The sequence below is a fragment of the Musca domestica genome, unplaced genomic scaffold (assembly GCF_030504385.1).
Source record: "Musca domestica strain aabys unplaced genomic scaffold, Musca_domestica.polishedcontigs.V.1.1 272, whole genome shotgun sequence".
Lineage (NCBI taxonomy): Eukaryota > Metazoa > Arthropoda > Insecta > Diptera > Muscidae > Musca > Musca domestica.
Genome location: NW_026712288.1, coordinates 1 through 16,575, shown reverse-complemented (window position 1 = coordinate 16,575; position 16,575 = coordinate 1).

Genomic DNA, 16,575 nt, shown 5'->3' with positions numbered 1-16,575 from the left:
AATAATGATTACTCTCGGAGGGTAGGATTGGGATATGTAGAGAGAAATTCGTACTTATATATACAAAAATTTACTAAATTTTATACAATTTGGATTTATGTAAACCGATGGAGCTGGAATCCTAAAATTTAGAATAAAGATTGCTAGGAAGCCTAGGATTGGGGTATATGGGAATCTTTGAAAATTCGTACTTATATTTACTATATGGTACTACATTCGGTACAAATTGAAATTGTGATTAGCCGATGGAGTTGGAACTCGGACTGAGAGTTACTGATGCAGTGCATGATAGATGCATTAAAGGGTTATTAGAAATTTAAACTTTATATTTTGGAATTTTTCTAAAATTGTATTAATCTTCTAAAATGGTACCATTTGAAATTATGTGAACGGATAGAGCTAAAAAAATTTTTTTCAAGGTTGGAAAGTAAGATTGATGCATGAAGGTGGATTTGGAAATGTGTACTTTGTTTAGTACCAAATTTGAAATAGGTGGGTTGGGGTGAACGAATAAAGATGGAATTTTTAAATTATGTATTGGTGAAGTTTTGTGATAAGGGGGTGCTTTCGGAAATTTGTGTGTGAAAAGTACTAAATAGTACTATAATAGGCACAATTTGGTGTTAGATGAACGGACAGTGGGTTGAAATCTGAAATTTGGTAATAAGTTGGGTGTTCATGTGTAGCCTGGGCATATGGAGGTGATTGCGTAAATATGTACTACAAGTGTACGAAAAGTACTGAATGGTACTATTGTTGGCAATGGATTAAGGAATGGAGATAAAATTTTAATAATTGATATTTAGATTAATGATGCAATCTCTGTTTCAGATTTGGTGGTGGTTTGGACCTGCATCCTATATTTGTATGAAATCTCCTAAATGGAACTAAAGTTGGTATTCGGTGAAGGAATAGAGCTGGAATCCCAAAAATTTAATATGGATTTCATTGCTGGTGTCTGCGGGTGGGAGAAGGAGCTGATTTTGGATATGCGTACTATAAGTACTAAATTGTACAAAATTTTGCAATGAGGGAAATCCTGACATTTGATATTAAGGTCGCTGGTTGGTGTGGGTAGTTGGAAGAAGGAGGTGGTTTTGGACATGCGTGGTATGACTGTAAAAAAATTTGCTATTAAATTTGGGATTGGGTTTTGGGATAGAGCTGGAATTCTGAAATTTGAAGTAGAGGCCGCTGTTGGTGTACATTTTTGTGAGAAGGAGGTGGATTTAGGAATGCGTACTATGGTACCAAGTGGTACCAAATTTGCCGTTGGGTGAATGAATAAATATTGAATCCTGAAATTCGAAGTTTCGAACCCAAAAAATAATAAGCAAATTATAAATTTTGAGTACTTAAATGAACTGGTGGAAGAAACCTAAAAATTTAGGGTGGACTTTTCGCTGACGAAGCAACGGACAGTTGTTAGTATTTATTTACAAATGAGGTAGGTTTATTTAAGGAAAGACATAGGTTTATTTCCGTATTCAAATTGAATATTATGCGATCGAGGTCTTTTAAAGGTCTTTCTTCCATTATCCATAGAAGGCAAACAAATATTTTGTTATCAATAGAAAACCAAGCGATCTTCTATTTCAAATATACATTAGGGGTCCACTATTGACTTTGAAATGCCTAAATGCTTTCTGTTGTCTATGGGGGACTTTGAGGTTTGATATTGGCTATAGATGACTTAGAGGTCGTCCATTGACTGGAGGTCATGACATTGACACAGAGGTAAAAAAAACATATGTATTTTTCCCTTCTTTCAAATCACCTATTATGCGATCGAGGTCTTTTAAAGGTCTTTGTTCCATTATCTATGGAAGACCAACAGAACTTTTATTATCTGTAGAACACCTAGCGATCTTCTATTGCAAATATACATAAGGTGTCCTCTATTGACTTAGAAATGCCTTAAGGTTTTCTGTTGTCTATGGGGGACTTCTGAGGTTTGATATTGGCTATAGATGACCTAGAACTCTGACTGAAGATCATGCATTTGATCCAGAGGTCTTCCTATGGCTATAGTAAAATTAGATGTCTTCTGTTGTCTATAGAAGACGATATAGAAGACCTAGATATATATTTTCTGTTGTAGTCCTAGATTTCTCCCATTGTCTAGAGAAAATCTGTGGTGGTCATCTTCTAGAGGTCTCCCATCAAATCGTCTATTATGCGATCGAGGTCTTTTGCACACCTTGCTATGTTTGTCAAACTTTGACGATGATTTTTTGCGAATATTTAAAAAATATGGAATTGACCCTATATATTTTGTACTAATAATTCAAGATCTCTATAAAATTTCAGTAATATTATCGAATACATTAGATTCCGAAATTGCAAGGATTTGCGGTGTAAACTTTTAACACGCCGATGCACTGCTGAGCTTTTCCTGTAACCGTTTTTTTTTTTTTTGTGTGTTGCCCAGTGTAATCGTGGAGTTCTAAAGTGTTTATTTTTTGCCATGGATTTCATAATATTTTCCATAATTAAAAAAAAATAAAAATTTCATATTTTGATGGTATTTTCTTAAAATTATGGGACACTATGTCGGTGGCGTATGACTAACATAATAATAATATGTCCCAATTCCTCATATTTAGGTCTTGTCTCACATTGGGCGACAATCTGTAGGCCAAATTGGCTACTTTTATACAATATAAATTCGCTGCAAATCGTGTTCGCAACAGCAAAGTGAAATTCATAATTGCGACTATTACAAGAAGAAACCCCACATTGGGCGCCATTTTTAAGGCACACAGACTATTTTTGACAAGTAAGATCCACAGCATATACAAAAACATTAAAGTGAATCAAGCAATTCCGCCTAATACTAGAAGCAAAAACCTTTCCAAAGCAGCTAGTTCCTGTAGTTATGCATAACGACCACCATCACATCCCCCCTCCCCGCCACACACTTTTATTGGCAAAAACAGAAACAAAAACTGAGCTATAGGAAATAAATGAATACCGACCGCATTGTTAAGTGTTATTTAAGCCATCTGCTTGAAAAGTGCGTCTTAGCATTTGCTACTGTTTTCTGGTTTTGAAGGGATTGTATCTACATACATATGTATGTATGTATGTAGTTATGTAGCACTTGATACAGGTAGAGGGTACTATTTACATACACTGTCGACATGTTTTACGTATTTACCTTATTTTTAAATATTTAATCACTTACGCGTTTCGTTGCGGTAACCTGGCGTCTAGTCTGGTCTACGCTTTTCCACTTTTGTTGATGTTTCACATGGTAGGCACCCATACAAACAGTAGGGTCTGTATTATTGGAATTTGATTGTTAGGAAAGTCTTCGAAAATATTTTGAATACATTTTGTTTGTTAACAACCAAAAGTTTGCAGAAAACTAGAGAATCCTTTTGGACCCTTTATTAAATATTTGCAATTTTTTCTTTAGCCGACAGCTTGACTCCAATCTTCTCTTAAATTGACCGGTTATAAGTCTTAGAATCAAAGTGGCATTTTAAAGCATTTTCAACCTTTACGGAAACTCCAACTCTTTTTATTTATTTTTCAATTTCCCTGTAACCGGCATTTACTGTATATTGAGACATGAAATATGGGTAAATCAGTATCAGTGCGGATGTGTAACCAAATAAGACGAGACTGGCAGTTACCATAAAAAACGATTGTGGTGGTCCCATGAAATTGAGAACTTCTATCACAGATTACATGCGTTTTATGCTGTGGCGACAAAAAACAGGGGAAGTGCGGATAGAGAGAGCCAATGTTGCTGCACTTCACAGACTGGTTGTAACTTGTCCAGGAAACCACATTGAAAACCAGATTACATTTGAAAACCCGATTTTTTGAGAGGCTTTTATTGTATTTATGAAAAAAAAAACGAGAGCTAAATGGGAAACTCCTTTCTGATGTGGCTTACAAAAAGCCTTCGAAGGCTATCGTGGACTTCTACCAGACCAGAGCAGCTCTTCTATGGGCCATATAAGACCAGAGCAGCTCTTCTATGGGCGCTAGAAGACCAGAGCAGCTCTTCTATGGACGCTAGAAGACCAGAGCAACTCTTCCGTGGGCGAGAGAAAACCAGAGCAGCTCTGCTACTGGCCATAGAAGACCAGAGCAGCTCTGCTATGGGCCATAGAAGACCGGAGCAGCTCTGCTATGGGCCATAGAAGACCAGAGCAGCTCTGCTATGGGCCATAGAAGACCAGAGCAGCTCTGCTATGGGCCATAGAAGACCGGAGCAGCTCTGCTATGGGCCATAGAAGACCAGAGCAGCTCTGCTATGGGCCATAGAAGACCAGAGCAGCTCTGCTATGGGCCATAGAAGACCAGAGCAGCTCTGCTATGGGCCATAGAAGACCAGAGCAGCTCTTCTATGGGCGATAAAAGACCAGATCAGCTCTTCTATGGGCCATAGAAGACCAGATCAGCTCTTCCATGGGCGATAGAAGGCCAGATCAGCTCTTCTATGGGCGATAGAAGACCAAATCAGCTCTTCTATGGGCGATAGGAGGCCAGATCAGCTCTTCTATGGGCGATAGAAGACCAGATCATCTCTTCTATGGGCGATAGAAGATCAGATCAGCTCTTCTATGGGCGATAGAAGACCAGATCAGCTCTTCTATGGGCGATAGAAGGCCAGATCAGCTCTTCTATGGGCGATAGAAGACCAGATCATCTCTTCTATGGGCGATAGAAGACCAGATCAGCTCTTCTATGGGCGATAGAAGACCAGCTGCTCTTCTATGGGCAATAGAAGACCTCCAGCTCTTCTATGGGCAATAGAACACCTCCAGCTCTTCTATGGGCGATAGAAGACCTCCAGCTCTTCTATGGGCGATAGAAGACCAGAGCAGCTCTACCATGGGCGCTAGAAGACCAGAGCAGCTATGCTATGGGCGATGGAAGACCAGAGGAGCTCTTCTATGGGCGACAGAAGACCATAACAGCTCTTCTATTGGCGATAGAAGATCAGAGCAGCTCTTCTATGGACGATAGAAGACCTCCAGCTCTTCTATGGACAACAGGAGACCTAAAGCTTTATTATCGACAAGAGAAGACCTCCAGCTCTTCTATGGGCAATAGAACACCTCCAGCTCTTCTATGGGCGATAGAAGACCTCCAGCTCTTCTATGGGCGATAGAAGACCAGAGCAGCTCTACCATGGGCGCTAGAAGACCAGAGCAGCTATGCTATGGGCGATGGAAGACCAGAGGAGCTCTTCTATGGGCGATAGAAGACCTCCAGCTCTTCTATGGGCGATAGAAGACCAGAGCAGCTCTACCATGGGCGCTAGAAGACCAGAGCAGCTATGCTATGGGCGATGGAAGACCAGATCAGCTCTTCTATGGGCGATAGAAGACCAGATCAGCTCTTCTATGGGCGATAGAAGGCCAGATCAGCTCTTCTATGGGCGATAGAAGACCAGATCATCTCTTCTATGGGCGATAGAAGACCAGATCAGCTCTTCTATGGGCGATAGAAGACCAGCTGCTCTTCTATGGGCAATAGAAGACCTCCAGCTCTTCTATGGGCAATAGAACACCTCCAGCTCTTCTATGGGCGATAGAAGACCTCCAGCTCTTCTATGGGCGATAGAAGACCTCCAGCTCTTCTATGGGCGATAGAAGACCAGAGCAGCTCTACCATGGGCGCTAGAAGACCAGAGCAGCTATGCTATGGGCGATGGAAGACTAGAGGAGCTCTTCTATGGGCGACAGAAGACCATAACAGCTCTTCTATTGGCGATAGAAGATAGTCCTGCAGCTCTTCTATGGACGATAGAAGACCAGAAGTTCTTCTATGGCCGATAGAAGACCAGAAGCTCTTCTATGGCCGATAGAAAACCAGCAGCTCTTCTATGGGCCATAGAAGACCAGAGCAGCTCTTCTACGGGCCATAGAAGACCAGAGCAGCTCTTCTATGGGCCATAGAAGACCAGAGCAACTTTTCTATGTACCATAGAAGACCAGTAGCTCTTCCATTTTGGCCTTCATTCCGTATTGGCCCAGATGTATAGCCATCGGTTTTCCCAGATGTATAGCCATCGGGAGAAAAAAATACACTTCCTGCCCCCTGAAGACAAATTAGTTCTGTATTTCCCACTTTGTTTCGTATGGTAAAACAATTTTACTTCTTCCCTTCTTCTTCCCACTACCCTCCCGTTTATTTTTATCATTGCTTCCTATTATATATTCTGGCGCCAGGCACCAAAACAAATTGGATTTGATATTTTTAAAATGTTTCTTTCTAAAATTGTTGTCTATTCAACAATGCTTTTCGCCAATTCCTTCCGCCCTCTCCCTGTTTGTTCCTCCCTCACACACATACAGACACACAAAATGTATTTGAAATCCACTTAGAAAACAATTTGTTTTGAAAGAAAAATTTTCCTAAAATCTTTGTGAAAAGTAAAAGTTCAATTAATGGACAATTTAAAAGTGCTTCCCCAGTTTGCCCTCCCTCCCAAGCAACAAAAAATAAATTCCCACACACACACACTTAAAACTGCATCATTGTGGCCTTTGACCACCTGTTACTAGAAGAACAGAAGCAACGCCCACTCGCACTCACTTAAAATAATGATTACCCGCAATTCACACTATCATAAAGTGTGGGCTCTTTCTCTTGTCAGTCCCCACCCCCTCCCCATTTTCGTACTTGGTCTGAGAACTGTTCCTCGATGATCTGCCACAAACAACCCATGCCATCCCATAACATCCACCACCCATCCACCCACAATTCAATTCATCAATATTTATTTTTGAGTCTCTGGCGAGACATTGCCTTCACACCTCTCAGTTATTGAAGGTGATGATTTAAATGGAATAGAAATACAGTGGGACCCTAATACGCATAACAAAAAAAATTAAAAAAAAAATATTTTTTATAAGAAACATTTTCAGACAAATTGAACCTTGACTTTATTAATTATAAAATCCTCCTCTTTTATCTAAGTTTCCAATGGTCTCCTAGTTAAGGCCCCACTGTACATTTCTCTTCTGACTTTTTGCCATTAATTTTTCAATAATGCGATTAAAATATTTTGACTTTTTGGATTAATGAACGAGTGAATGAATGATATCACGCTCTTTTTTCGGTCTAAACCGTCAACCAACCATACGAGCCAGCCGATAACCGACCGACCATGTCTCTTTCGCATAGATGGATGATAAAAATGTCACATTTGTGGTCAATTTGTCAAACGACGACGATGAGGTGAAATAATTTAATTTTATTATATCAATTAATTGTCGTTGTTGCTGTTGTCATTTCGAAGAAGATGTTACGAATTTTTATTGCAGTTTTCTAATTAAGACTTAATTAGAGATTCAGTAATATTTTAATAGGAGAAATTCCAAATTGAATATCAAATTTCGAAAGATAAATGGGTTGCATTTTTAATTGAGGTGACTAATTTTTTTTTCGACTAAAAGAAATATAGAGAGAGAGTACAGGTTCCCTTAGGTTCTTAGAAAAATGATTGAGGCAATTTTTTTAAATCCCTGTATCTGGGGAAGAAAGAAAATGTCTTTCTATAGAAAATTATCCTTCGCCAACGCCTGAGGCAGATTTTTTTTATACAAAAAAAAAAAAAAAAAACAATGATTCAAAAAAATTTTTTTTAATACTTAATACTGACTATTTTATTTTTCAACTAAAAGAAATATTGAGGGGCTACAGCTTCCCCAGATTCTTCGAAAAATGATTAAGGCAATTTTCTAAAGAAAAAATTCCTGGTATTTAGGGAAGGAAGAAAATGTTTTTCTATAAAAGATAATCCTTCGCCGATTCAGGAAGACTTCTCAAAAGAAAAATAATCTTTGGTCGCCTGAGGCAGACTTTATGTCTACAAAAAACCACAGACTCCGGTAGATTTATTTTTTCCAAAAATCTGCTCGTCAGACCCCTGAGAAAATGCTGTTATCAGTTACTGAGAATTACAGCTTTAGGTAACTGAAGAATTGTTTTCTGTAGCAAAAATATCAGCCTCAGTCCACAGAGGATTTTTTTTCTTTAGAATAAATATCTGCCTTAGTTAACTGGGGATTTTTCTCCAGAGAAAAAAAAAAAGATCAGCCTAAATTAACTGAGGATTTTTCTATAGAAAAAATAAAATCTTCAGTAAGTGGCGTATAATTTTTTTTCTATTGAAAAATACCTAGTAACTGGATAACAATTTAAATCTATAGAAACAATCAGCCACAGGTTAATTAGAATTTTGTTTCTTCAGAAAAAAATCAAGTGATTGTTTTTTATAGAAAAAAGATTCCATGGAATCAGATATTGCCATAAAAAAAAAAATTTAAATGAACTGGGGCTGATATTTTTTTATAGAATAAAATATATCTCCAATAGTGGGGTTAGATATTTTTTCCTAATATTTTTTCTATAAAAAAATTCCACAGTAACTGATGCACCGATTTTTATACTCTATGCCATATGGCTGGCTAAGAGGGTATTTGATACGGCCAAAATGTGCCTCATACAAATAAAGATTTAAGACTCTAGGTCTCCTCTTTGGACCAAATCCGTTTGAGGACATTTGTAGCCAAACTAGGGTTGTTCGTCTGTCTGTCTGTTTGGCTGATTGGTGCGCACCATAACTCTTGGAGGGAGTATGCGATTTGGTCCATACTTGGTACATAGTAATAGTATTGACAAACTTAGAAGGAATTTGGTGATGGGCAATATAAGTCTGGTATCTCCCCCACAAAAGGTTAGAATTTTCACAAAAAAAAGTATAACTTGTCGAAAAAAGGATCATCCAATCTTGTGCTAACATTGTAAATCCTAATATTTCTATCAGGTGCGAAAATGGGCAATATCGGTCCACTCCATTAAGAACCTCCTCCACAAAGTGTCAACATTTTGACTAATTATATCTGTTATAAAATGTGAAGAAAGTCCGATTGTTTTCAATTTTCGAACATTACAATGTTCTTGTCACCCCACAAGATCTGGTAGAAAGATCGGATAGATTGCACAAAATATTCAATTTTTTTTAAATTTGACGCATCCTAATATTTCGTCAATATTAGATTAAATAGAAAAATTCGGTCAACTAGATCGAAAGTCAGTCCTGGGGCATAGACGTGTGAAAAGGATGGGTTTTAGGAAATTCTTACTAAAAGGGTACGAAAAGTACTAAAATGTACTAAAAATTGAATATTTTGTATTGGACAAACAGAATGAGCTAGAATTCTTAAATTTGGTATGAGAGTCAGTGATGGAGTGCAGGACAGATGTACGAATGGGTTTTTTTTAAATTCGACCCCTAAGGTTACGAAAACTTCAAAAATGGTACTAAACGTCTAATGATACCATTTCGTATTACTTGAACGGATAGAGCTAAAAACTTGAAATTTGGTATGAGAAATCAACCTTGTTTCTACGTGGTTTTGAAAATGTGTACGAAGTGTGCCAACTGTACTAAATGGTACTAAATTTTATAAAGTTTGGTTTTTGGTGAAAGAATGAAGCTGGAATTTTGACATTTTTAAAAGGTTGCCCTGTTGGCGGTAAATTTGTGATAAAGTGGCGTTTTTGAAATATGTACTACTATTGCACGAAAAATACCAAATCGTACCATATTTGGTACAACTTGGTATTGGGTGTACTGTACTTACTTTTGCTAAGTACTTAATTCAGATAAAATTCTCAAATTTGATATTAAGATTACTGATAGTATAGGCTGGAATTCCTTAATTTGATATTGAGGTCACTGTTTTTTGGAAATGTGTACTGTAATTGTAATTATTCAAATAGTACTAAGTGGCGCTAAATTGGGTATTGGGGGAAGGAATAGGGCTGTAATCCTCAAATTTGACATTGAAGTCTATGTTAGTATCTGGGATTAATGTATGGATGAGGGTTTGGAAATGTGTACAATAATTGTACGAAAAGCACTAAATATTACTAAATTATTAAGTGGTACTAAATTTGGTACTGGGTGAAGGGACACAATTTTGAAAATTTAAATTGATGTTACCGATGATAACTGTGTTTGACATTTAGGGGTGGTTTGGAAATGCGTCCTATATTCGGAAGAAACATAAAGATTCGTACGAAAAGAACTAGGTGGTACTAAGTGGTACTAATTGGGTATTGGGTGAAGGGATACAGTTAAAATCCTGATATGAATTTCACAGTTGGTGTCTATAGGTGAGAGAAGAAGTTTGCTTCGGATATGCCTACTATAATTTTACTAAATGTTATTAAATTTAGTATTGGGTGAAGGGATAGAGCTGATATTCTAGAGTTTACAGAAAAGTTGCATATTGGGTGTAGGAATGACGATAAAATTATGAAATTTTCTATTCAGATTACTAATGGCATCTGTGATTTGAGATTTGGTAAATGATACTAAATTTGGTATTGGGTGAAGGGATAGGTCTGGAATCCTCAAAGTTGATACTGAGATCTCTGTTGGTATCTGGAATTAAAATATGGAGATTGTCCATTGTGCAATGGACATTTGGAGTTGGTCCAGGGTTATCCGTCCGTCTGTCTGACTGGCTGTTGGGAACCATAAACCTTAAAGGGAGTATCCGATTTGGTCCAAAGTCGGTACATTAATAAACCTGGTACCTCCCCCACAAAAAGTCAAAAATTTTCACAGAAAATAATTTTCCTTGCAATACAAGAAAGGCTCGCCAAATCCTGTGCAAGCTTTGCAAATCTCAATATTTTTATCAGTGCTAGGATAGTTACGAACGTGGACATGTCGGACCACTCCATAAAGTACCTCCCCCCATCGGATCAACATTTTGAATAATTTTAACTTCCTATAAAACGCGAAATTATCATCCAATTCTCTTAAAATTTTACACATCTCCATATTTTTATTAGCACAAGATCAGGTGGGAAAATCCACTCCTTCTGGCAGCTCCCCCACAAAGAGTTCAAAATTTGAATAACTATATCTCTCATAAAATGTCAAATTAGCATACGATTCTCTTCAAATTTCACACATCCTAATATTTCTATGAGCAAAATATCTTGTGTGAAAATAGGATATATCGGTCCACTTCTTTTGGTACCTCCCACACAAAGGGGTTTAAAGCATCGTATTCTCATCAAAAATGGAAAAATCTCAATATTTTACTAACGCTACTTCTGGTGCGTTAGCCTACTACCTTCTTACACCTCCCTCACCAAGGTTCACAATTTTCAATACCCAGCGACCGAGGTCGATTTTTTTCTTTAAAAAAAATTATTCACCTGTTCCATTTCTCTGAGACTGAGGACAATTTTTTTTTCCTAGAGAAAATTTTCAAAAAATTTCCCATCGAATACATTTCCTTTTCTTGACTCTTCAGTGACAAGCCAGCCGCACCAGCCACATTTGACAGACAGTTTGTCAATTTTTGCTTTCCCTAGTGAAATTTGTAATTCGAACATAAATTATCACCTCGGTCTGAATGAAATTCCGTTAGAAAATATACAGCAACAATGTTGACACTTCACTGTCATAAACATTCACTTCCATCGTTTGAACTTCGCTGTCGAATGGCTGTCAACAGCATCAGCAAATTCCATTGAAGTATTGGAATTTTCATAGGCCGCAGCAGAGCTTGGCAGCTTGTTTGCAAATAATAATATCTCATTTTTTTCGTTTTCTTAATTTGAGTGACACCACTTTGCAACAATGTTGCAAGCAGAGTGGTGTATGAACAACATTCGTCACGACGATTTGTAAACACGATGGTAAGAAAGAAGAGTCATCGCCAGCCAAAAGACATGGCGGATGAATGATCTGAAGCGGCACAGAGAGGTAGCAGCCAAGATATTTAGCAAATAATGCGTAGCCGCCACATACACGCTGTAGGGCGAAAGTGCCTAGAGAGGGGGTTGGTCAGGCAGGGGATAGGTAATCATTCGAGTATGAGGAAAGGTGTTTGCAGATAAGAGGACCACAAGAGACCAGAAGAGGTAATGTTGAGGGGTACAACTCATGTCAAAGCGGGGAGGAGGCATTTACACCACTCAGAACCCACATTCGCCAAGGAAACTTTAAAATTGTTCCACCAGGTTTCAAAGAGCCCCGAATAATTCCTGGTACACTTCTTCTGGATCCACAGAATTTGGTTGCCAAAAATAGACTACCTGTTCCCCAATTTAGCTACCCAACAACAATGCCAAGAGAAGAAACACCGCAAGTCAGTCCATGTCATACTTTTCGAACTTAATGAAACATGTAATGTAGTGTCTCGTCTCTTGTCCTCTCTGGCGGGTGTCTGTCCACCATTCGACTCACTGCTACTGGCCACATTCAGATATGCGCCACTCTCTTCTTCCAAGACATTTTGTAATAAATATTATTTTACTCAAATGCTAGCCATGGCATGGACGACTGCCATGCACTTCAAGCTTGTCCGTCGCCGCCCTCCCTCTCTCCATTCCACTCGCTGTGGATACCTCCTATTTACGCCACCACCAGTATGGCATGGCGTGCGTAGCACCATACTTATATACTTATGATGAAAGCAGAAAAAATGCAAAAGAAGAAAATGAAAAACGTTACAAAAACAACAACATCAACAGGATGAGCCTATCGTTGCAAACTGCATAGCTGATATGTGCGCGGGTAGTTCATTTGAATGGCCAGTAAAAATAACTACACTAAATATACTTGGTGGTGAAATGAGGCAAAGTGGTTTCAAAGAGAGTGGAGGGTGAATAAAAATCCTCCGAAGTGAAGGAAGGTTTTTTTCTGTAGGAAAAAAATCGCCAGTAATCAAATTTGGGATCGATTTTTATATCCTCCGCCACATGGCTACAGAGGGTATATATCATTTGATATGGTCAAAACGTGCTTTCACGAAATAATGTTTGAACCGTTTGAGAATATTTAAGAGTCGATCTAGCGATGTCTGTCCTTCCGTCCGTCTTTATGTCTGTCTGCTGGTTGGAACGCACCATAACTCTCGAAAGGAGTATCAGATTTTATCCAAACTTGGTACATCGTACTATTATTGTCAAACATACATTGAGCTCAGAGATGGACAACATCGTGCCACTTCTTATGGTACCTCCCCCAGGAGACGGGCAACTTCGGCCCACTCATTCCAGTAGCTCCCCACAAAAGGTCAAAATTTCCAAGAAAATATTTTACCTCATGAACACGAAATAATCACTAAATTTTGTGCAAACTTTACAAATCCCAATGTTTGTGTCAGTGCTATGTCAGGTGCAAAGATGGACAACATCGGCCCACACCATCAAGTACCTCCTCCACAAAAGGTAAACATTTTGAATAATTATAACACTTTTAAAATGCGGAATAAGCATCCGATTCCCTTCAAATTTCATGCATCCCAATTTTTCCACTAGCACAAGATGTGGTGTAAAAATGGCAGATATCGATCCACTCTTTTTTGGTACCTTCCCACAAAGGGGTCAGAATTTTTAATAACTAGGAAACTCTAAAAAAGGCGAAATGAGCATCTGATTAATTTTAAACTTGGCACATCCCAATTTTTTTTATCAAGACTAGATCAGGTGTAGAAATGGAATATGATGGACAATTTCTTCTGGAACCACCTCCATAAACGGTCAAAATTTATCACTCTTAAAATGCCAAATAAGCATCCGATGCCCTTCAAATTTCACACATCCCAATATTTTCACTAGCACAAGATCTGATGTGAAGATGGTAGATATCGATCCACTCCTTCTCATATAGAGGCCAATATTTTGAATAACAAAGAAGCTCATAGAACGCGAAATGAATATCCGATTCTTTTTAAACAACACAACGGAACTCCCTTTGGTACATCCGCCACAACGAGCCAAAAGTTTGAATAATTATATCTCTCATAGACTCCGAAATAAGCATCCGACTGAAGATGGAATATATCGATCCACTTCTTCTGATACCTCCCCCACAAAGAGGTCAAAACTTTGAATAATAACGAAACTCATAAAAGGAAAAATATGTATCCGATTCCTTTCCAACCAGGCACATTCAAATATTTTATTAACAAAAGAAATGCTGAGAAGATGAGTGATATCGGCCTACCCCTTCTAGTACCTCCTCGACAAAGGGTCAACACTGCGAAACATTTCAGCGATTATATCCAAACTTGGTATATCTAATTATTTCTCTCAACCAGAGATCTGATGCGAATTTAAAATTTATCGACCCACCCTTTCTGGTACCTTCCCCACAAAAGGTTGAACATTTAATTAACAATTAATCGCATAAAATGGGAAATAAATGTTCGAGTTTCGTTAAATTCTGCACATCTGAATATTTTTATCATCTATATCTGTATACCTCTATATATCTATGTATACCTTAAATACACTTCAATATTTTCCAAAAATTATCACATATCTCATATAAAGTCCAGGAAGTGGTGGATATAGTCCAAATCTGGAACGTTGAATTTATATCAGACTTAGGTGAGATATGAAATTAGTAATATTGGCCCAATCCTCCATACCTCAGTCCCAGATACCAAATGAGACTTCAGTGTCAAATTCTAGGATTCCAGTTCTATACCTTCACCCAATGCCAAATTTAGTGCTATATAGTAGTTTTCGTACAAATATAGAACATATTTCCGAGACCATCTCCATATCTTAAACCCAGACACCAATAGTCACATCTATGACCAATTTCAGAATTGTATCTGTATTCTTTCAATTAATACCAAATTAAGTACCATTTATTACTTTTCGTACACTTATAACACATTTCCATAACCTCCCATATCTTAATCATGCCCGTGAAGATAAATTTTAAAATATAAATGCAATGTGTTGGTGCGCAAGGGGTTAATTTAAAAATAGTGTTGACGGTAGGGAAACTGCATGGAAAATGCTGAATTGCACAAAAACTATGCTAGCTGCGTCATTGAGGCGGGTCTTAAATGAAAGGTCTCGAGGAGTACTTTCTGGCTATATATGCCTTATATTCCCAACTGATTTCAGATAATCGAATTTCATCTGAACGTTCAAACTTGTTCGAAATTGTGTGCGTAATGTGTTGCCAGCCGCTTGCCTAGGTAAGTGAGGCAGTTTTGGACTTTGCCACTGTTATGATTATTGATGCATTTTGGATCATGGATACGAGTGTAATTATTTGGATCATAACAGGGGACTAGTTTTTGTGCAGGTTTCCATGCAGTTTCCCTACCGAAACCGCCACTTTGGTTAGAAAATCGAAAAAATTCGATTATCTGAAATCAAATGGGAATATAAGGCATATATAGCCAGAAAGTACTCCTTGAGACCTTTCATTGAAGACCCGCCTAAATGACGCAGCTAGCATAGTTTTTGTGCAATTCAGCATTTTCCATGCAGTTTCCCTACCGCCAACACCACTCTGGTTATTCGTCCTCGTCGGGAAATTGTGTCATTTTCCTGTTAAATTAAATTAATTAATTAATTTAATTTAAATTAATTTAAAAATACGTTGATTTATCCAAAAAAAAATGGTAAAAATCATTAATATTAAAAAAAAACTATTTTTCAATTAAACCCTTGCGCACCAACACATTGCATTTATATTTTAAAATTTATCTTCACGGGCATATCTTAATCCCAGATACCAACAGAGAGCTCAATACCAAATTTCAGGATACCGGTTCTATTCCTTCGCCCAATACCAAATTTAGTATTATTTTGTACTTTTCGTACAATTATAGTACACATTTCCAAAACCAGATCCTTCTCTCTACCACAGATACTAAAAGTGTCATCTATATAAAATTTCAGGATTTCAGTCCTATACCTTCTTCCAATACCAAATTTAGTAACAATTAGTACTTTTCATAAAAAAACACATTTCCAAAACCACCACAGATCCCAAAAGAGACCTCAATATCAAATTTGAGGATTTCAGCCCTATCTTTCGTTCAAAACAAAATTTAGTATCATTTAGTACTTTTCGTACAATTATTGTTCACATTTCCAAAACCACGTCCATATCTCAATTCCAGACACTAACAGAGACATCAGTATCAAATTTGAGGATTCCAGCCCTACATCATTAGTACCACTTTGTACTTTTCGTTCAAATTTAGTACACTTTTCTAAAACCACCTCCATATCCCAAATCCAGATACCAAGAGAAACCTTAATATCAATTTTAAAAATTTCAGACCTATCCCTTCACCCAATACACAATTTAGTACCATTTAGTACTTTTCCTACAATTATAGTACAGATTCCCAAAATCACCTCCATATCTCTATCTCAGATATCAACAGAGACCTCATTATTAAATATCGGGATTCCAGCTCTATCCCTTTACCTGATACCCAATCCAGTACCATTTAGTACTTTTCGTACGAATATATGGCACATTATCACACCACTACCAAATCTCATGACTAGTCGATCACTACCATAAGCAGTCGAAATATCAAATTTCAGAATTTTTTCTATACCCCTTCACTCAAAAGACAAATATAGTACCATTTAGTACTTTTCGTACAAATAATCGTACACTTTCCCAAAAACCACCTCCATATGTCCAGGCCGCACATGGACAGCGATCCTGATACCAAATTTAAGATTTTAAGCACTATTTGTTAAGCCAATACCAAATTGTACCAAATATAGTACTATTTAGTA